Genomic DNA, 24,399 nt, shown 5'->3' with positions numbered 1-24,399 from the left:
CTGCTATTGCGCCAGTACCGCTTCAAGTGGGCTAATAATAAAAAAAATACAATTTCCTCCCCACCACACACACTCGTCTAGTAAATTGATATCTATAGAACAAAAGAACTCTAACACCCACCGCTCATCGACAACAAGATTCGTAGACACTTATAGAGCTAGTCAGTCGAACTGAAAAAAAAATCTCTCCATTTTTTTTGTCATGCCATAAACAATAGAAATTGTACGTTTTATGATAACGAAACAAAACTCTTCCACTCCTTACAAAACATAGCCGTGACTCAAAGCGCGAAAGTAGAGCCCTCTTTATCTAAGAGGCGTCGAGGGGGTGGGGGGTGTGGAAGTGGGAGAGGGGAGGGGGGGATGACAAGTGCATCTCAAAGAAATGCAGATTTTACACGTCGCTACACTTCGGATGTGTCGTGTGTAGTGTTGAGTTGGTTGTACGGTTGGCAGAAAAAATAAATTTTACTTTTTATTTATTTTGTTTAATTTTTTTTATCACCATTTGTTTTCTATTTCTTGCTATAATCATAGTAATTGAGACTTCACAATTTGTCCTACGTGTCGTTATGTAAATAACGTGTGTAAATATAACGTTATTATATCACCTGAGCAAATATTACAAAAGAAATATAACTTAAAGAAAGCAGCTCCACGCCTTTCCCACGGGTAAACAGTATGACCTAGTGTCTTGGTTCTCCTTTTTCTGTTAATTTAGAGATAATCAAATGATCTCTCCCAGGATTAAATATTACAAATATGATGTTAGTGCTAAAATAGAAACCGCGCTTGCTGCGCGGTAGGCATTTTAATTTAATAATATTCTTTTTTTCTAACTTTGTTTTACATAGCAAAGTAGGCAAAGGGCATCTAGTGTTAAAATACTTCGTTCTCCATTTTCCGTCTAATTCTGGAGACACAAAATATTAATAATACTTTTATTTCTCCGCTTTGGTAGATGAAGTTTTAAGTGTATTTTGCATATTCGTAATCGCTTTGGCTATGAATTTATACTGGGTTCCAAAAATAGGAAAAAATATTGTTAGATGAGAGCTGATACGTAGTGTATCATAGAACATTGGAGAACATGGTAGCGTGGCCGAGCGGTCTAAGGCGCTGGTTTAAGGCACCAGTCTCTTCGGAGGCGTGGGTTCGAATCCCACCGCTGCCAATATTTTATATTATTTAGTTTTTTTTTGTAATGTAAGTATTGTATATACATTAAAAGATCTTTATATTTAAAAAAATATTACTTTATTACTATGCATATTTTTTTACTATTTCCACGATCTATTCATCCCAGATAGATTGTAGAACCAACAGTAACATTAATCTCAAACACTATTCTCTACTTTCCGAAGATTTAGAGTAATTGGGTGCTCAATGACATCAGCATTTAGTATTACAAATACATAGACTAAAAACTAAATATCATCTAGCTATAAACCTACTAGATCCATCTGCCTATCATACTTTGTTTTTATTATATCCCACAAGTGAGAATCGAATCTATAACCATCACCTAGCTAAATACAATCTCTGTGTGTGTTGATTTTTTTTGCTGACGCTCCGTTCTGAATATGACACTCATTACAGTGAGAAGGAAGGATTTCTCTAAAATATTTCAAACCCAAGGCGACGCCGTGATTCGCGCCTTGCCCCTTTGTAATTACGTACAAAATACTATTAAGTTTTATTTTAGCACAATTTATGATGAAACACTTGTTTTGTGTTTAATCGAATTTCTTGTATAATTAATTTTACGTTTTTTTTTGGAATAGCAGGTTAAGTAGAGGGAACCTTGTTTATAATACACCGTCAAGTTTATGAGATATAGCGTCTTGAGCGGAACTCAACGCCGCACCTGAGCGGAGCCGTTGAAAATTAGTTAATTAAACCGTCTTGGTTAAAATTAAATATTGTCCCACTGGGATACGACGGCTTCAATTGATTTTTTGTACATAATTATTAATTACCACGTTTGTTGGTAATTTTGGGAAGTGCCTGGCTATAGACGGGTTGGTTAAAGCGCCAATCCTTATGTGAAAAAAGATTAATTATTATTCTAATTTATTTCTCTAGTAAATACAACGCCGCATTGGGTTCCGCCGAATTGTATCTGTAAAATAGTAAAAGAAATCACTTTCCAAATGTACTCTGATATATTTCTTTATTTTTTAATTATCGTATTTTTTCTTGTTTTTTTTTCTAGCACCTATATTTTTTCCTTCTTTTTTTCGTTTCTTTTACTTGTAAAGATCGCGCAAAGGTGTCAAAAAGTTCTTGCCGAAAAGTAAGGGTTGTTGCAACAAGCAATTAAATTTAGACATAGGACTTCTCGTTTCAGATGAAACAAATAACCTACAGTTGTTGTAATTTTTTTTTACTTTTAGCATCACGCTGTATATTCGACATATAGCTGGAAAGGCAGAGGGAACCTAGTGTTAAGACATTAACCTCCCAATTTTAGGACCGGGACCTCAATGCAGCGCTCTGTCTTCTTCTACAGCGTGAAAATAAAGATAATTCATACCCTCACGAGGGAATTGAAACCTCAACCACCGCGCTTGCATTAAATATTGTGCTACTGTGCCAAGGCGGCTGCTCTAGAAAATTTATGTGATTACATATTTATAAATACGAGAGAATCTGATGAAAAAGAACCTACTGATAGACCGAGCTCGGCTTACAACCCTGTAGTATTACCAAGTATGGATTGCATTTCATTATGCGTGTTATGGGAGTAAGAGAACGGGATCTGCGTGTTTGCGGGACGGGAATATCTTACTTTTTATTTTTACTCTAAAAATAAAATGTCCAGCACACTTACTTGCTCTCAATAAAAATAAATTTCTCAATTTTCTTTCTTAAAATGCAAACGAAGCTGAAGGCGATGATTAATATCAAATAAAAATATTAAATTCTCAAAAACTTCAGTAAAACAACTTTCAATAAAACAGAAACATATTAAACACAGCCATAATAATGAAGATTAAACTTTCTTGGGATATTAGAAATAATAGCCAAGTTAAGGGGGAAGTCCCGATCGTGGGCATATTGGAAATTCTCAATAGCGATGGGAGGCTGAACTTGGCACATTACGCCATCGTAATGTAAAACAATTAAAAGGAAACTTTTTACTAAAGGGTGTGGTTGTGTTGTACGGAGTTGTATGGAGCTGGGGTAAGATAAGATTTTATTTAGACTATTGTAAGAATTTTCTTATACGGTTTTATTAATTAAAATTGAAAAATAAATGTGTACGCATGCCATTCCAGTGTAGGACCGTCGTGGCACACGTGTGACTGTAAACGTGACAGGTTCTGAGTTCGATTCAATTTGACGGAAAGTGGAGAGTGGAGGCTAGGCACCCTCTACCAAAAAAAAATATTACAGTGTACAAGAAAAAATTTTGGCAGTTTATGTAAGATCTTCATATTTTTTACACGACCTTCCTTCAGTATCATCGATACTTTGTTCTTAAAGCTCAACGAAGGTCTCCCCCTCTCTTACCACACTTTCTTAAAGCCAAAAAACCAGATCACACCAAAATGATCAGCAACACACCCAACAACTCAAACCTAATGAACAATTAGACAATACGCGCATCGGCGGTCTGTAACCCATTAGGGTTTTAATTGAAAATAGCGTAACGGCTGTAAATTGTTGCACCGCGGAGAGTGCACCCTACACCCTACACCCTACACCCTACACCCTACACCCAGTGACCTCCCTACATACTTTGCTATCATGTGATTATGGGCAAAGTTTTACCTATAAGTTATAGGCTATAAGACAATTTGTTAAGGTTTTTTTTTCGGCTTCACACTATATCCCGCAGAGATAACCCAGACCAAGACAATCTTCACTCCCCACGCTGCACGTAATTTTCAAGATAGAGGATTTCTTGATTCAGGTGACCAGAGCAAGGAAATGCAAATAATTCATAACTCTGGGTCTCGAATGGGAATCGGTCCTCCAAATGTCGCGTTTACAGTTAGATATCAGATCTTGAGTAGTTGAACTCAATGTCGCACGTCAGAATCGAACCCATTGCCATCGTGGAGCACGATTTCTTAATTGCATAATATATTGAAAATGTAAATAGGTACATAATGCTTATGTGAGTATAAATTTCATCATTTATATCATCTATTTAAAAATCGCAGCAGTAATATACAAAATATGTAATTGAATTTGATCATACTTATACATATTTCCTTTAGTTTCACATTACAGCAGGGTAGGCAAAGAGAACCTATTGCTAAGATCTGGTTCGCCGAATCGAACTGAAAATCGAACCCACACTTGTCACGATTGATAATCACACATTGACCTCTACCTCGTATATTTTTAATACCTCTTACCTATACTCGTATATTTCCGAATCTAACTAAAACTATTCTGAAAAGAGCACGTGTCTCTATAAAAAATGTAAAATAGGGTGAAATTGAATGTTTGACCGCAGCTACATAGTAATAGGACAAGAGGGGTGCGGGTCAATCGGTAATCGGCACTATCGCGACGATCAGAGTTCGATTCCCGCGGGGTGTAATTAGATTGTTAGTCGCATGCAATGACGTGTCATGTTCGATGGTGAATAGTTTTGATACTTGACAATTTATTTTTTTAGTTTTATATGTAGAATATTATTTTAAGATATTTTTATTATTCTATATCGGAGATAAGTGAATTGAATTAGGAAATCTATTCTCATTTCCCCATCCCATTTTATAATAAGCTAGTAGAATTCGTATCTATTTCGCGTTTTTCACCAACTTCATAAAAAAGAGGTTTTCAATTCAATTGAAAATAAAACTCTATTCTCAATTTACACATAACATAAAACCACGTCAGTCATAAAAAAATTAATATCAATAAAAACATAATATTTATTATACATAATGATAAACAAAGATAGTTTATATTAATTACCTTTTATATTACTTAGAAGAAGTAATAACCTTTAAATAATTAAATTTAAGGTCATCAGAAACGATTGTATAAAATAAATAATTGTTAAGTAATTTTCATTCATTTATATCATCATATTTCTTCGTTAAGTCATTTATATCATCGTTTTTGTTCTTCATAGCTAATTTATAAATTATAATTATTCATAGTTTAGAAACAAGAATATTTTGTTATTATTAACATTTTGAACGTGTTATTGCAGACTAGGAAGAGATAAAAATATTTTAGTAAACCGTAAACAAATGAATATATACCGGGATTCGAACCGGCTTCTCTTGGAACTTCGACGAACCACACGACTTTTAATCTACTATTATACGTTTTCTAAAATAAATAACCCAAATAAATTAAAGCATTTTTTTTTAAAGTCTCAAGACATCATCGCTCATATACACTCACAAATTGTTGTCGATAAGAAAGTCAGTTGAAATTTAATATACATAATTTCTTTTAACGTACGCCGTAACACGAACTAAGGCGGCCACAGACAGACTATTCATTATTGAAAGGGCATTTGCAATATATGTATTAAATACTAGCTTTAAGCCCCGGCTTCACTCACGTTGATATCTTTAATTATCTTGTCTTTTTTTAGCTTCACACTGTATCCCGTATATAGCAAGGAAGGCATTGGGAACCTGGGAACTTAGTGTTTGGAAACTGCGTTCCCATTAAGATTGCCCATGATAAAATTAAATATTAATTGAAATAATGAACTTTTGAGACATTACGTGTAGAGTAACGGAAATTAAGGCCACGCCTTGTCTTGTTACCATAGCGAAAACATAAAAATTAATCACTCTAAAATACCTATATGAAAAATATATAATAGTAATCGTTTCACTAGTTTATATATAAAAGTGTAACAAACAAACAAACTCACGTTTAAAATAATATAATACCTACATAAAACATAGGTGATATATTAGAGAAAGGCAACGGAAACAATTTACAATTTATTTCTCTATATTGTATTTGCGAAGAACCTTTTTTTTAAATGCCACTTTCTTTCTTATAAATGGATATTAGAACTTTAACATGACTTTTTTATTTGACATTCAATTAATAGTTTGAGTGAAGCTATGGCGTTGAGTTCCGCCGCTTAGCACGCGATGTATCGAATATTGAACAGGAAGTGGGGAACGGAATGTTTTAACACTAGGTTCCCTCTGCCTTCTCTGCTATATGCAGAATATATCGCGAAGCCAGTTTTAAGTTTGTTTTATACTTGTGTCTTATATTCAAACTTCTTGTGATTCTTACAGAATCTCCACTTTTCTCCATGTTTCTTGGAGCCTCATTCTGTATCACCCATAAGAGTAAGAAAAGAAAACTTGATGAAGAAACTTTCTTTTCTATTTACTACTTGAAAGAGAAATTGTATGAGCACTCAACCCCGAACTACCCAATTTTAAAGATATTAGGTGTTGATTGAAGGACCTCAACGTCACCCTATGTCTTATTACCAGAAAGAGGCAATCATACCCACAACCAATGAGACGCTGTACCGATTTGCCCCAACGACTTAACTAGAAAGTAAGCTGTCTATAATCCTAATAAAATAACAATACCAAAAATTATTCATTACGAAAGGAAATCTTGTCAGTTATCTAAGTGAAATAAATTGGCTGGCCCGTTAATTGATACGGTTTCGATCGGGGGGGAGTCGGCCATGCGTCACTCCTTATCAGTGCCCCCTTATCAGTGCTCCTGCGATCTGAATTAATGAGCTGGAGCAGATGTTTTACTTGAAACGATGAATTTAATGTGTGGATTTGAATTGTGGGTAGTTTTAAGTCAGTTTTTGCTTCTTTTGGTTGGTTTTTAAGTTTGATTTTTAAACTTGTATCCCGCCGATAGTAAGGTAAGTGGACGGAACCTGGGAACCCAGTATTAAGACATTTCATTCCTATTACGATACTTCCGTGCAGTAGAGCCTTAACACTAGGTTCCTCTGCTTTCCTCTGCTACTCTGCCTATCCTACGGAAAATATACGGAGCTAAATATTCCCCCAAGTCGTTATCGAACCACCAACTGACATTACTACTTGCCATTATTTAATAGTAATATCTAATGACATTAAGCATATTACAAATTGTTGATTATTCATATTATTTTTATTGATATGCCATTTTATGAAAGTAATCAATTGTCCTTTATCTGGGTTATATATCTATAATTGTTATTTTATTACGGTACTGCGAAATAACGTATTGGGTGACAGGTGCTCGTATTAAATAACATTTTAATGTTTAAATAATTCTAATGTTTGTAATATATTTTTTTAGCTTCACGCTGTAACCCGCATATCCCCGCTAAGCCCGCTTTCAGAGCAGAGGGATCCCGGCAGAGGAACCTGGAAACTTAGTGTTAGGACACTCTATTTCCATTAAGACATTTCCGTTCGTTTTTCGCTGAATTTTGAAGGCGTGTTAAGTGGTGAAACTTAACGCCGCTCTTTGCCTCATTATCAGGAAGAAGGAAAAGGAAATGAAAATATTCAATATTTAATTTCCTCAAGTGGGAATCGAACTCACAACCTATCACCTTTCCAGTGTCGCACGCTTGTGCCCCCGCGCCACAACTGACCTCTAGATCTAATTCTATTCTATTCTATTCAATTCAATACTATATATAATGACATTTACACACTAACGTCTTTTGTCCGTCACTTCCTACACCAAAACCGCAGGCTTTCTTTAAAACATACCTCTAATTACTTTTATATTGTGACCACCTTGCAGGTGCGCTGCCGGCCGTGACGGACCACTCAACCTTAACCGAATAGTTAAATTTAACTGTATAGTTAACTAATAGAGTTTAAATTTAAATGTAAGTAGTGTCTTCGCGGCTTCGCCAGCTTGGACTGTGCTCTGATATAATATGCATATATTATAGATATAAACCTTCGTTATGAATTACTTTTTAGTAAAGACGAAATTTTAATCTTTGGGTAATTTTAAAGATTGGAGGCGGTTTAAGACGATCTATATACCTAAAGAATTTATTGATAATATTTTAAATCGAATATTCATTTAATTTTCTGTTATTATTATAGAAGTTATATTTGAGGTTGAAGGCATTGGCCTTGGGCGAATTTGGTCTTAATGATTTTATTGTTTTAATTTGTCAATAATATTACACTATAGATACCCACCACTATAGATAGCATTGCGTGTTGAGTGGCGAAACTCAACGCTGGGTTTTTACCTTATTGCCAGAGCGAAGGAATTAAATTATTAATAAATAATAATACATTCCCTAGAATGGGGATCGAACCCATAACCGCTGTCCCTGCGTCACGATGGCCTCAAATAGCATTATTACTAATAACTATAAAACGGAAATATGTACGTTCATTAAGCTCTAAACAAATACGTGTCAGCTTAAACTTTAAACACTAATATAAATTGAAAAAGTTAAAATTATGACCTTTACATTAACAAAACTAATGAAAATGACACAAAAACTTAAAAACAGTTATATTTCATCGATTTCTTTTGAGAAATTACAATTTACGAACACGCGATGTGTATACATATCATATTCCCTAGAATTGCTTGCGGATATTGGATATAATAATACGCTTCACGCTTTATCACGCACACTACTAGCGAGAGGAAACGTAGTGGTAAAATAGTCAATTTCCCAAATTTCGCCGAATTCTGGACAAGAGAATTGAGTGGCTGAACTTACCGCCCCGCTTTGCCTCTACCGTAGTGTCGAAATGGAAATATAAATTTAAAAAAGAAAAACATTTCGTCGAGTAGGGAATCGAACCTACAACCAGTCGTGTTAACAGTCACACTTTGTGGCCCTACGCCACGACTGGCCTATTAATAATATTATTGTGGAACATCCGTTTGTAATTTTATACTTCGCATTTAGTCTTCCATGAGTTTAATGCGAGTATTTATCACTTATAATCGAACTTGTGACCAGCTGCAGTCAGTTATCATCACATTGTAGCATTGTACTACAATGTCTCTATGTTAATTTTCTTTGTAATATGTACTTATATGTAATTTAAGAAAAGGTTTTTTTTATGATTTATTATGATTATAGAAAGTCGTAAATTTAAATTAATGTAATATGATAATATTTATAGATTCGTTAAGTAAGAGAACAAACTATTGCAACAATATAAGCTTAAAAACGATAAAAAGCAGAAGCAGAAAATCAAACCTGCCTTATAACATTTGAGCTTCCTGGTACTGGGTTCTCTCTGTATTTCTAGAAGTACTGGACAAGACTTGACGCTGGAAAAAAAAAATCTTTAAGTATAGATCCTTGCTATGTATGGGATACAGCGTGAAAGCTATAGATAAAATAATATTATAGTTTTACACTGCCTCTATCCTAGTTATATCAGTGAAGGCAGAGAAAACATAGTGTTCAGATACTCCGTTTCCCACCTAACTCTCAATTTCCGTTTTCTCATCGAGTGCTGTGTGACTGAATTCAATCCCACTCGTTGTCTTCTCCAGAGTCAAATGGGACACAATGGGCCATCCCATTGTGTCCCATTTGAATCTGGAATGTGGTTCAGGGAATCGAACCGTCGTTTACATTAAGACAAAGTTTCATTAGCTAATATAATATATTTGAAAATAGTTTAAGACCTCTAGGGGATATCAAACCCACGACCACTGTGCTCACTCAAGCACATCCCTAGCCGCGATAGTTTAAAGATAAATATATTTAAATAGGTCACTTGTATCGACACTGCTCGTATAGTGCTGTCCCTTTTTAAGCGATAATTACTTTCTCATGTCTTTTTTTAAGCTTTTGTTTAAGCGACATGTGGTAGAGTTAATTATTGGGGTGACTGATATCTGTATTGATGAATTAACGGAATATACAATTATTATATATTTTTTAATTATTTCCATTTACCAACACTTATAATGACATAAGCTTTATTTCTGTTTTTTTTTACTTTCACGCTGTATCCCGTACATAGCGAAGTAAGCAGACAGAACCATAAGACACGTTCTCATTAAGACATTTTTTTCGAGCCATCAGAGAGTCGGGACGAACAAATGAAAATAAGTATTATATATTTTATTTTCACAGGTTTTTCTCTGTTTATATATTTAATTTAATTCATATCACTTTTTATTTAAAACCAAATTATTTTTTCTACAAATATTATTTAATTCTCTCTCATCTCCACAAAAACTATTAGAAAAAAACAAGCAAACTCACAAAACTACACTAGTACCTAACATAACCACACTACCGTATGAAAGAACCACAAAATTAAAGATCGGAAGCAGATTGTCGCGCACCACTGCTAGTGACCAAATATGTTTTTTTATCACTAATTAAAAATGCAGGCGCTTTGATGAATGATATCCTGATAGTGGGTTCGATGCCAGGGGTTATGTATAATAGAGAAGTCATATTTAGATAGTTAATTAGTTGGAAATACGTTTTGTATTATGGTGAATTAGTGGTGTAGTGACTCGCAGGTATTAGGTTCGATTTACGTTATTTTTTGTTATAAAAATTTTTTTTTTAGTTCCACACTGTATCCTGAATATACGGTAGTCAACCTAGTGTTGATACATTCCGTTCCCCACTTGCTGTGCAAGCGCATTATTGAATTCCGCAACTCAACACAGAAAGGCTCCATTTATTCAACATTTAAAAACATATTATGTTAAGTAGCGGAACCAAACGCCGCATTTATCTCACCATATCAGTCAAACCCCTATACCTATTATAAACATAAATAATCCCCCTGTAAGATTAGAATTCACAACTATCGACTTAACAAACTAAACAGTCAACACTAATCCCAATCACAATCTATTCATCCAAACGAAAAATTAGAATAAACTGTCGATAAATCCTCAATTCCGTTCCCAAAATAAATTGTAAGTGTCCACCAAAGAGATATAACCGAAAAATAAACTTTTTAAATCACAGTCATGCAAATTAACCCTTGAAATGCCAACTAAATTTAAATATGGCCATAAAATCGGTCCAAGTACAATATAGAGAATAATATAGAGAGTGTATTCACAATGCGAAAAAACCTCGCCACTTACGCTAGGATTGCCTTCGAACATTAATGATCTATTGAAAAATGATACCAAAAATAATCTTCTCTTCGAAATTATCATAAAGATTAGGGGTAGCTTTTCCCAGGGTTAATATACTGTGGTGTTGAAATTTCGACTTTATTGCTATACAGATAGAGTATAAGTTAAATTTTGGTCTTAAACTATCAAGTTCCAAAAGCTATCTAGGATTTAGATACATTTTTCATATAAAAGTTACATATAATGGAACTTAAACTTAATTTTGTTAAAGTTTAAAGTTCAAAATGTAAAAGTTTCATCAAAATTGTAATCATATGGTAATTTTTTTAACCATAAATGGCGTATGCAAATTTTTGATTTGTATTGAACGTACAGATTTATGAGAGGGTTGGTATTCAGTTCGATGATGACAGATGCAAAAATTTTCAAAACATCGTATCTTGTTACGTACTATAAATATTATTGTAGCAGAGCTAGACGTGTGGTCTCGGTAAATATAGTAGAACAAACTCAAATAGTATTTTTTTTTTCATTTTGCTATCCCAGCTTCACACTATATCCCGCACATAGCAGGATAGGCAGAGGAAACCTAGTGTTAAGACACTCCGTTCCTCACTTTCTGCCGTATTCTGTAGTTGAGTTCTGCCACTGAACGCCGCGCTTTGCGGACCAGAGCGAAGAAATGGAAATATAAACGTAAATAAATATTTCACTTCCTCGAGTGGGTATCGAACCCACAACCGTCGGGTTACAATCACAGGGATGAAAAAGGATCTTTGAAAATAATCAATTAAATCAATCAATGTCCTTCTTTTTCTTTTTCTTTCTTTCTTTCTTTTCATGTGCAATAAAGTATTATAATTATTATTATTATTATTATTATTATTAAAATTAAATTAAATCAGCTTCACGCTGTATCCCGCACACAGCAAGGTAGGCAGAGGGAACCTCGTGTTAAGATATACAATTATATAAAAAATATCAAATATACACAATCCAAAGTATTTAAATAACATTTTAGCTTTACTTACTATTATTTCCTTACTCTACTTTGCATAATAAAGAGGGTTCATCCAAACGGTTGAGATTACCGACATGTGTAGTTCACGCTTGATCGCGTCGACGTCTTGCGGTCTTATTTAATGAATGGGTACAAGGGAACCTTTTTAACGGCAAATTTTGTCTTTTTTTCCTTCTTGTGTAATGTTTAGGGTGTGGAGAATTTAGTGTTAAGGCTCTCCGTTTTTCGTTTTACAATAATATAATAAAACATAATAAATGAGTATTATCATATTTAACAGTTTAAGGAGATTGAAGCTCTTACAACCAAATAATAAGAATAATAGAGATATTTCTATTGTAAATAGACGTTGTATTTGCATTGTTACCATATTGAGAACCAAAAATATTGTAAAAATCTTTAAACATGTGACTATTAACGTGACAGCTTGTGGGTTGGATTCCCAATCGAGAAAATGAAATGTTTAATATTTCCATTTTCTTTGCTCTGGTATCGAGGTAAAGCGCGGCGTTGAATTCCGCCACTCAACAGGCAATGTCTACAGATTTCAGCGGATAATTAAGAACGAAGTGTCTTAACACTAGGTTCCCTCTACCTATCCTGTTATATGCGAGATACCGGTGAACCTAATTTAAGTAGAACGAAAAAGAAATATGAATTCGATAAAATCGATTTTATTATACCTAGACTAAATATCGATATTATAAAAGACCACCCGTACAAACTCCCCTGGGATGCTATTCGAAACCGATAATCGTGTTAGAACCACTTAGGAAGTTAGAGTGTCTCACATTCATTTGAATAATACCGTCTTCTTATTAGGATATAGCAGCAAAGTAACTTTTTACGTAAAATATATTGTGTTTTTTTATTGAAATGGAATATTGATTATAGCTTATTGGTTTTTTTTTTGGAATTGAAGCTGTCAGTCAGTGACGTGGTAAGGAGTTCGTTTACAACCCAATGGTATGATCATATTATTTTTTTTCTTTTTCCTTCTCTGGTGGACAAATATGGCAGACTGAGTTCAGTGTCGCGATTAACTCATGATGTCTTGAAATATAGGCGAAGAAACGGGAATATTTTTTTTTAACTATAATATCCCTCTGCTCACCCTACTATGCAAGAAAAAGGAAACCTAGTGTTAACACAATCCGTCCCCACTTTCCATTCAATATTCGAGACATTGCGTGTTGAGTGGTCAAATTCAACGCCGCATATATTTTATTATAATACCAGAACAAAAAATGAAAATAATTGATTCCCTCAAACGGAAAATGAACCCACAACCGTCGCTATAACAGACTGTGCTACTGCGTCATGAAGGCCTCAACGACCAGATACGCGTAATAAGACAGACTTCCGGTTCACATTTAAGTGTGGTGAATTGAATTCATTAATTTTGTCACGTTCCAGTTGCATAAAGGATTGAAATTATATAAATAGATTCGTAGTAAAGGAGATAATCGATATATCGAATCATCAATACGAATTACACGGACCGATTGTGATGGTGTTGTCGATTATTTTGATAAATTATTTAAAAATCTGAATGCTAAACGGTTGAAATTTATTAATAAGTTATAGCAAAGAATCTTATAGATAACAAAAAATTGCGATTAATACAAAGAGTAAAAAAATGCCATAAATTACTCAAAAATAAAATTTTATTAATTAACTTAAGTGTGATATTAAGAATGCTGTAAGAATGGAAAAATTTAGTGGTAATGTGTTTATTTATTTTAATCGTCGTATTCAATTAAAATGGAAAAAGAGAACTAAGTATTTTAACATTATTTTTTATTCTCATTTCTATTCGAGATTCGAGATTCATTTCTATTGGAGACAGCGTAAAATAAAGAAAATCTTACACAGTTTTTTTTTGTCTATTTATAAGTATTTTAAATAAACACTACAGACACGTGGTTTGTATCTTTTTTTCAATTAATCCAAAATTATTAGCTATAATCGTATTTTCTCGTCTCTAGATATTTAATTTCTAATAGAGTCCAGATATTTGGATTACGTTTTCCTACATATATTTAACTTAATGTTATTTTAATACCTATACAATTTTACTATTCTTACACAGATTATATATGCACTCAGTTTTTACTAGTACAAAGACTTTGTTAAAAAAGCTAACTATAAACAAAACCAACAATAGATAATATACAAAAATCGAACCAAAAAATTGAATGTAGATCGAATTCATTGTTTAAATATTTGAAATTCGTTCCATTCATTCCATAGAGATCCATCTTTTTTGATTATGTCAAAATTTTGGTTGGAAATTTGCATAAGAACGGGTTGCATTCAGCCAAAGGGGTATTGTTCGTTTTTGAACAGAACAGATATTTGGATGTCACTTTGTGTTTTACGGATCGTTTTTAATAAAATTGAATCAATGTGATATTTTAAAGATTCTTAGCGTTTGAATACGTTTATTAAAATATAGTATTGGACATGTGTTTAGGATTAGTTGGCTGAATGTTGTGGCCTTGTTATATAGGTATGTATTATTGTATTGATAAATAAAAAAAATAAAATAATCTACTATATACAAATATATATACTTATTTGCACAATTACAAAAACATAATTTATATTTCAAGTCCGAATTCATTGTGAAACATAATCGAAAATTAAACAACAGAAAACTTCTTAACCATCTAAAATGTCGCCCATTTCTCAGTTACCATAAAAAAATCAATTATTTTAACAATAGTATTACAAACACGCATTAATCTTGGCGTAAAGAGCAATGCCTTGATACTATACAAATCACTGTATCGCCTCCTAATGATCTTGATACTTCAAGTGATCGCTGTGACAGAGACAGAGAATGCAACTCTCATATGTTAGAAAGAGACAGACATACGACTTCTCACCGGAAACGGCGTAATATATGGTGCATTGTTAGTAATGAGATCGGTTTGTATGTTCGCTTGTGGTGGGCGTAGGCCTTAAATAGTCGATAGGTTTTTTTATTGCAACACTAAATAGTCTTTTAGGTAGGTGATGTTTTTTTTAATAAAAAAATATTTGCATGTTCTATAAGATTAGATCACTCACTCAGCAATACATCCATATATTTTAAACTCATTTCCATATATCAATATATTTCTTATTCCAGAAAAAACAAAAATAGACACATAAGCTGAGTAATATTCACCTTTTACAACATTTTCAAAGCTACACAGATGACAGATATGCAAAAAAACACAAACATTGAAACATTGCAATAGTCTATGCCAATGTCAAACCATTCGATTTGAAATTCAAATTTGGAAATCCATTAGTGTTCGTCATTTTAATGTGACAGTATTGAGTTACTCTAATTGATGGTTCGTTTTTTGAATGCTCCACTTTCGAAATTCGAACGTCAGTTCCGTTTTTTTTGTAACAATATGCATAGAGCATAGGGTTGTGTTCCTAACGGAAGAGTTCGGCTTTTTGTGTTTGGAATATAAATACTTTTTGTTATTTATTCACATGTTTATTGATTTCACTTTTAAAAAATGCTAGTTACATTAATATTTTTTTTACATTGCAATAATATTATGTATACGCATTTGTTTTTCAAATTAAATAATTTTCATAATTTAAATTTTAAAATGTAAAGAAGAGAGAACTGTAGGGACTGTAACTGGTTGTGGGTTGGGTTCCTACTCAGAGGAAGTCCCTTTTATAGTTTAGTGTTAAAACACTTATTTTCCGCCTAATTTTCGAAATATTTGAGTGGTAGAACTTAGCACCGTGCTTGGTCTGAATGGGTCGTCATGATTACAGTCAAACATTGTGATATTTGAAATTTAATTTATAAATAAGCAAAATTGTATTTAAAATACTATTTCGGTATTGTTACTTGGTGCATATCATGAAAGCGACAAACTAGGGACTTTAAGTTTTAAACTTCAGTAAAAATATCTCAAGGGCCCCACTTGGGAATGCTTTAGATAATTCGCAATTATATAATTTTAAAAATGCTATACCTTACTATTATTAGTTTGTTTTAGTTTTTTAATAATTATGAGTTACTAAAAAGACATATAAAAAATATTAACTTTTTTTACTATACCAAAATATTCGTATATTCGTGAAGAAATTTTTCAGTAAGCCAGAGAAAGCCGAGTTTGAAGACATTGCGTCATGTTGAATGGCGGAACCTTAACGCCGTTTGTTACCAGAGCGATGAAATGAAATTAATTAATTCCCTCGAGACGGAATCGAACCCACAATCGTCGCGTTTCTTTCCTCTATTTTAAGAGGACCTCTATTTTATTTGCAACATATTTGACAAGGTATTATTAATAAACAGGCGGATCGTCCGATCGCGTTGACAATGGCAAAATCATTAAAAGATTTGAATAATAAAAAAAAAATACAAGAGGGGCGACATTCACTGTTGCATAAGTAATTATAACAATTATTTTTTGATAGATAATAAATTATTTGTGACACTTCGTGCGATTCGCGTTCGCAGATAAAAAAATGTTACAGATTAAAAATTGTATACATTTGAATATTTAAATATTTTTTTATGCTTAGATTACTTTACTATATATTTTAATAAATGTATTAATGTTGGATTATTTTAGCAAATAGAATACAAATTGCACTTATTAATTAACCTGTCACAATTTAAATTTAATTATTTTTCTTTTTTTAATTCCACTTTTTTAGGTTAGAGAATAGGTTGTAAAATAGTGTGTATTTTTATTTCATTGTGTCTACTATATCCTACTATTTTTTTTATTAATTTCTCTTCTTCCGGTTAAGCAGAGGGAACCCAATGTAATCCAAGACAACTCCAATTCTCCAAGACACTCCATTATTCACTTTTCGGCGAAATTTTGACACATTACGTATAAAGTAACAAAATTCAACGCGGCGATTTATCTTATTATCAAAAAAATGTGTACTTGAGTGGGAATCGAACCTACAATAATTTCTTTTACAATCAAACGCTGCCCCTGCACTACGACGATTGTATCACTTATTGCTTTTACGAATTCAAACCTACACTATCTTAACTATCATTAACAATAAAAGATTCATGCAACATTGCATTGAATTCAATACATTTATATATAAAAACGCACAAAAAAACCAAGTTGAGAGCAAAAGGAACACGTGTGTTTGTCACCCCCATCCCAAGACAGATGCCTTTCTCATTCAAATCAAGTTATTATATTTAGATCTTTGGTGCGCTATTTTGAACAGCTGATTGACTTTTTGTGTGGTTCTTTTAGAAAGTTTAGATCCGTATTGTTTTGGTTTCACTATCTATTTTTGTGTTGGTTAAATAATATTTTGGGTGTCTTATTGTTTTGACCTTTGTTTGGTTCCTTTTGGGGCCTATATAGCTCGAGATCAACAGATAGCTGAAGGTCTGGCTGTTAACAGGATATTTGCAGATTTGATATCTTGACGTGATAATGAATTGTTTTCGTTAGAAATTAATAAATTAATTATTTTCATTTCTCTCCTTTATTGATATACACAGTGGCGTTTACTTCTGAGAGGGAGAATCCAAAAAATCTATTAGTAATGTCAATACGGAGCATATTAAAAGAACGGTAGTATCTAATATTAGGTTAAGAATACAAAAATCTTTTCCTATTGTATCATTGTAGGGCAGCTAAAAAGAACTCTTAACCACTACTACTCTACCTGCTAAGTATAGGTATATTTGCCTCTTTCTACAATTTTCTTAGAAATAATTCATATTTATATGAACAAAAAAAACAATAACGATTGCACATTTAGTTTTTTTTCTTTAAACAATTACTGATATTCAAAAATACATATTTTGGGTGCAAGTTGCAGTTGCATTTAGTGAATTAAACAGAGGGCCCGCATCATCTACTTATAATTGGTTTTACGCCACATGGGTTATAGGCTTGTTTGAGTTGTAGAAATGGCACCTCGTTTCTTATTTTTAAAAATTTTAATCAAATATCAAATTAATCTTGAATATATTTTCTTATAATTAAATTAAATATTATACACATTAGAATATACAGTATATATCATTAGTATAATATATTCATTTAAATTATAACTTTTAATATTTTTTTATCAGCTTCACGCTGTATCCCGCACACAAGAAGCTGGGCGGGGGAACTTAGTGTTAAAACACTTCGCTCCCCACTTTCCGCCAAATTATTTATGCATTGCATATTGAGCGGAACTTGTTTTGAATTCGGCAGAACTCCACGCCGCACTTGACAAAACATATAAAACAAAAAAAATATGTCTAAGATATTTTTTTTCTTTACTAAAAAAGTCATTTCTAAAACTTGTCAACTCTACAATTTCATTCATTTGTTTCCGAGTCGTCATTTCTCTAGTATATTTGAAGAATATAATAATGACGATTAATTAATGATGGCTGATTGTGGTGAAACAATGACGGGGCCAAGATGACTTGCATGGGGGTCTGATGGGGAGAGAGTATGGTAATATAGCCAATTGGGTTTTAGTTTTGGTGGTGCAGGAAATGTTAGCTAGTATTAATTTTTTATTATGATTTGAGGCTAGTGGTATTTTTTTAAAATGATTTTTAGTTTATCTTTATGAATTTAAAAATGGAAAATAGAAAATTTTGTTTTCTGAAGGAATTTCGTGAAATCATGCAAAATTTCAACTTTCAAAGTCCAGTAGTTTTGCCAGTGTGTTGCATGATAATCAGTGACGAAACAGATTGAATTTTATATAGCAATACATTTTTCTTCTTTCGCCAAATTTTGGAATAATTGCGTGTTGAGTGACGGAACTAAACGCCGTGCTTTTGCCTCGATATCAGAGCGAAGAAACGGAAATATATTATATTTATATTTATAAATTAATCACTATTTCCCACCCATTATACCTAAATATCTAAACGTAATAGCATTACGCTGTAAGGGTATCGAACTCACAACCGTCACACAGACGCTGTGTCGCTGAACCACAATACCGTCAATATTATTATTGTATGAGACAATTAGTATCTCACCATACAATTTGCATTTATTTAATTCCCGTATCAACTTTCTCATTACTCCAACCTTTTGAGGACGTTCTTTATTTTTTAATGCAATCTTCATTAAGACTCATTAAGATTTTATATTTCTTTTTTTGAGCATACGTGCCTTGTGTTTTTAAGTCTGAAGCACATCACTATTTGGAAATTATTTTTCTTTTTGCTTATTTATAGACACTGCTATTTAAAGTGGCGGAACTCTACACTGCCTTAGTCTAACTCTATCCTAAGAGACTACAAAATGGTATATTAAAAATAATAAGTTTGGATCTATATTTGAACCAGAATTAATTATAACGTTCTTTTTGCGTGCGTTTTCTTTTCCATTAATCCAATTATTAAAGAAAGAAAAGAAAAGAAAGTTAATAAAGACAGAAAAAGGAAGACATAGATATAAGTGAAGGCCGTCGAGGCGCAGAGGCACACGCGTGCGGTAGTTAGCACGACAGGTTGTAGTTTCAATTCCCACTCGAGGAAGTAAAATATTTAATATTTCCATTTCATCGCTCTGGTAATCACGCAATGCCTCCAGAAATCGATGGAAAGTGGATAACGAAAATTTTTTAATGAGAACGGAATGATATAGCACTAGGATCACAGGTTCCCCGTACCTAACCTGCTATAAGCGGGATACCGTGTGAAACTAAAAAAAAAAAAAATATATACCTACTATAGATATATAGATAGATACGACAGTCAAAGACAACACCTCCTTTGTCACCGCCACCACAAAAAGCCATCCATTCTGAACAGAACAATTACGATGAGTATAGGAAAAGTGCAATACATCGTAACATCTTCTATCCTTTGATGGCCTCCATTTGTACAGAGTAGTGTTACGTAGAGTCATATCTTTTAATATTTATAGAACACAGAGTTCTCTATTGAAATTTATTTAAATAGTGCTATGGAATACCATGTTTTGCCTTAATGTATTTAAAAAATTAAAAAAATTGCGTTAAGTTATGTATTGCGTCAAGAGTAAGCAGAAAGTGTAAAACAAAGTGTCTTAACACTATTTTTCATTATTTCTTCTCTAAAACGATAAAATATAGGAATTATTATCAAACCTAAATACATTTTTACTGAGCTTTAAAAAAATCGTAAACAAAAAAGCTTCCAACAACAACTACTCTGTCGCCTATTATCGAAATGCACATCGCGGTTTTCCTAAGGGTTGAATATTGGTATCAGCATCCGATTTGAACTCGTACACCTCTTTATTACAAGGGCACAAGGTTCAAATTCTCTTGGATAGTTTAAAAAATAATTTTGTATAAAACCAACGTTGGTGGCATTACCGAAATTGTAACTACAAAGTCTTCTAAAGGCGTACAGTGTTCTTGTTCGATAGATTTGTATGTGTTTTTTTGCATATTTTTCACTTTTTTGCATATTTTTCAATTTCACGTTTTATCCCGTAAAGCAGGAAAGGCAGAGGGTACGTAGTGTTAAGACACTCTGTTTCTATCTATAAAGGTATAGTTGCATTTCAATTTGGTCTAAGGGATAGAAGATACTATATATATTTTAAGTATTTTTTCTTTAGTTATCTAGTTAATACGGCGTTTTCACAGTTTTCCTTTTCACTCACTCAGTGTTTTTGTTATCGTGGCCCAGTGGCAGAACGTAAAAGCGATATTATATATAATTTTGAGTTTGATTTCTACTCGCTTGTGTCAAGCAATATCTTGAAAATTAGATGTGTAATGGAGAACGGAGTGTCTCTTGGAAAGTGGGGAATGAAAGTGTTAAGACAGTGTAGAAGTAGAAGTATTTTAACACTTCCATTCCCCACTTTAAGCTGAATTCTCGATGAGTTGCGTGTTAAGTAACCTTTACCTTGTTACCAAAGCAAGGAAATTTAAATAATAAATTAATTTATCATTCCTCCGAGTTGGGATCGAATATACAACCATCGTTTTTACATTCGCGCACTTGTGGCTCTGCGCCACCACAGCCGAGATGAATATCTTAAGAATTTACGTATCTTGTTATTAGCAAGAAATAGGTAAAAACTAAAAGCGGCTCAACATATGATGGAAAACGTGGTTTTAGGTTCAATTTCCACAAATGAAATATTTAAATTTCCTCGATTTTGTAACAAGACAACACGCGGCGTTAAACACCGCTACCTCCCACTTCACACTCCATACAATTCAATCAAAGCGCCGCGACCGGCTTCTGTTACAATAATATAGTTCAACATTAATAATGTATGAGGCTTAAACACTTTATTATGAGTCGTCGTCTTAATTCAGTGTTTAAATTATTTTTTTTATTGACGCGTCATCGCGACTCACGTCAGCTATGACGTGACAGAATATGGAAGGTGGTTTTGTTTTTGTTTTTTTTTACTTATGTTTTTTTTTTGTTGAGCGAGTTTGAAATGGCGGAAGTGACATGGTTTTTTTTTCTAGGTTCTTACAGTATTTAAAAGGGGAAGGAAGAGGGAACCTGATATTGAGACATTTCGTTCCCCACTTTTCAACTAGTTTTCGAGACGGTACGTATTAAGTGGTTTAACTTCATGCCAGGCTTTACTTGTTGTTAACACAGCAAGGAAATGAACAAACATACACACACACAACCGACACGTTTACGTCAGGCGCAGTAAACGCAATGGTTGAGGATTTAATTTAAGATAAGTTAAAATACCATAAAATAATAAATGAAACTGGAAAAATGTGAATTAAAATAAATATTTCATTTCGTCAACTGGCAATCGAACCACGACTTACCTCGAAACCTGGTCAGTTAAATAATTTTAAAAAAGTGAATGAAACTTTCATAAACTTTTCTTTGGTTATATGTTTTTTTTATTTCAAGTCAAAAAAATCATTTCTATGGCATAAAGAAAAAAAAGTACGATTTTCGCCTTCAAATCAATATTTAATAGAAACAAAAAGTCAACGCAAACATTAGAAAGTGGTGTATCTGACAGCTGTATGGGACATACCCCTTCGATGGCATTGACGGATTTTTATATAAAATATGGACATGGTAATATAAGAATATATTAGATTTTTTTAAATTCACTTTGTATTCTGTGTATAGCAGGCTAGACAAAGAGAAAATTGTTTTAAGACACTCCCCATAATAGAAATAATATGTGTTAAGTACTTGGCAATTGAACCCATAACCATCGCCTTTGCGTTTGCGTCTACGTCTCTACTAACTAATCTTGAAAAAACTAAATATAGGTATCTACCTAAATTTTAGAGTAATTTACTTCGTTAAACCAATACTAACCTATTTTTTATATCCAAAAGGTATATCCATACAACTCTACCGTTGGTTTCCATTCCATTTCCAAAAAAAAGAAAGAAAAAAATAAACGAGCGGGGGCGCAAACATCCCTTCCTATGCAAATTCCGTTTGATTCCTTAGTGTCGTTATTAATTATTAATTTCCAAATGATTTATTAGCTTTCCTTATGAAAAATTCCATAAAAGTTAATTAGATACACATTTTTATTGGAAAGGGGTATTTTTTAACACGTTTTTTTCTCTCTCTCTTCTGTTTCAATAGAATTAATTACAACGCCGAGACTTTGCTGAACAGAATTTACTTTACTTTTCTTTACTTTGAATTTCTCGGTTGATTTGTGATGGAATTGTAAAGGAATGGTTTCTCAGTTATTTTTTTAAGGTAGCTTTTAATAAAATGTTAATCAATATTATGAGTAAAATCAGTTGTAAAGCTGTATAATACGTTGGAACTAATTCACCGATTTTTTATTATATTTACATTTTAAAAAAAGCTTCAGGCTTTTTATACCGTGGCAGGTACCTATACAGAGGGAAACTAGAATTTAGGCACTCTGTTCTACATTATTTGCCCAATTTTTGAGCATGCAGTGTTGATTAGCAGATATCACATCTTGTTCAAAGCGAGGAAATTTAAATAAATATAATCGGTGCCCAAGTAGAAATCGAACCCACGCTGTCTCAGCATCGCTATAAACGAAAGTGGCGAACGAAGTGTCCTAACACTAGGTGTATTCTGAATTAGCGTGAAGGTGAAATAAACAAAATCAAATCAGTGGAGTTGGACTCGTGTACGGAGGGTTCCGTAACATTAAACACCTTTAAAAATGACAAAAAATGGTTGTACGGAAGTCCCCTTAAACATTTATTTTATAGTTTTGTAACTGTTAGGATAGCGGCAACAGAAATAGATCATTTGTATTAATTGCAACTGTCCAATTATTACGGTTCATGAGGTACATGCCTAGCCTGGTGACAGACGAACAGACAGACAGTGAAGTCTTAAGAATAGTCTCATTTTACCCTTTGGATACGGAACTCTAAAAAAAAAATATTTTTTGTACGAATAAAAGTAAATATGACGTCGTTGATACAGGTGCATGCCTCTACCGCTGTCTGGCTGCACGCGATAATTATAGGTTCAAATTCCGCTCGAGGGTATTGTATTCAAAATACCCACAGGCAGGCATTCCTCCAATATACGGTTACGGATCGTCCGGTATGATGGAAATACTGTATCTAAATAAACTAAAGGTTGGAAACACGATTATATATTGTTTCTTATATCATAGCAGGGTAGGCAGAGGGAACCTGGGAACCTACGGTTAAGATGCACGGTTCCTGTTAAGATACTACCGTTTCCCCCTTTTAACGTCACAGTGTATTCCGCACACAACAGGATAGTCAGAGAAAAACTGCCCGATTTAAGACTCACCCATTTTCCGCCAAATTCTGTAGACATTACGTGTAGAGTGGCGAAACTCAACGCCGCGTTTTGCCTTGACACCAAAGCGAAAATTAAAATATTGCAAGAAATGACTTATTATAACTTAAACCTAAAATTACTATTTATTTGCACCGCAATGGTTCGCTCTGCAATGTTATTGGGTAATACTGGAAGATCGTCACGAATTCATTTCTTTGTTCTCGAAATAAACTTTCGTCATTTTACTATTATAATTTGTAATACAGTTTAAAATTCGTTTCTCATACTAGGTATTCATGTAAATTAAACGAAATGATGACTTTTAAAGTGGACTGGACTGGGTTGTTGATGGTTCAAATTCAAAATGGGGGAAGAAATGTTTAAAATAGTTTAGTTTCTATATAATCTCGGTAATTTTAATATATTTTTGAACATAAAGCTACGGCCGCTACGGCTCGATAAGGTTCAGGCTAAAGCTATCCTAAAAAATATGTTTATTGGATTTAAAACGTAACATAACGTAAAACGGCGGTTTTAGTTACCACCATTCTTTTAAAACACAAAAATATAGAATAAAAATATAAAGTTATACAATTACAATAGTTAATTTCTAAAAACAGGGTAA

At 33.1% G+C, this 24,399-nt stretch overlaps 1 non-coding gene across 1 annotated transcript; it reads left to right on the top strand.

The window, feature by feature from the left end:
* The first annotated feature begins 1,092 nt into the window (after positions 1 to 1,092).
* TRNAL-AAG (transfer RNA leucine (anticodon AAG)) lies at positions 1,093 to 1,174 on the top strand. Its single transcript has one exon. It is a non-coding gene; the product is annotated as a tRNA-Leu (tRNA).
* Positions 1,175 to 24,399: the final 23,225 nt, after the last annotated feature.

The sequence above is a fragment of the Heliconius melpomene genome, chromosome 2 (genome assembly GCF_056956725.1).
Source record: "Heliconius melpomene rosina isolate 202511_hmr_F chromosome 2, ASM5695672v1, whole genome shotgun sequence".
In the NCBI taxonomy this organism is placed as follows: Eukaryota; Metazoa; Arthropoda; class Insecta; order Lepidoptera; family Nymphalidae; genus Heliconius; species Heliconius melpomene.
Note: the sequence above shows the minus strand (reverse complement) of the source record. Positions and strands in the feature narration are given on the sequence as shown.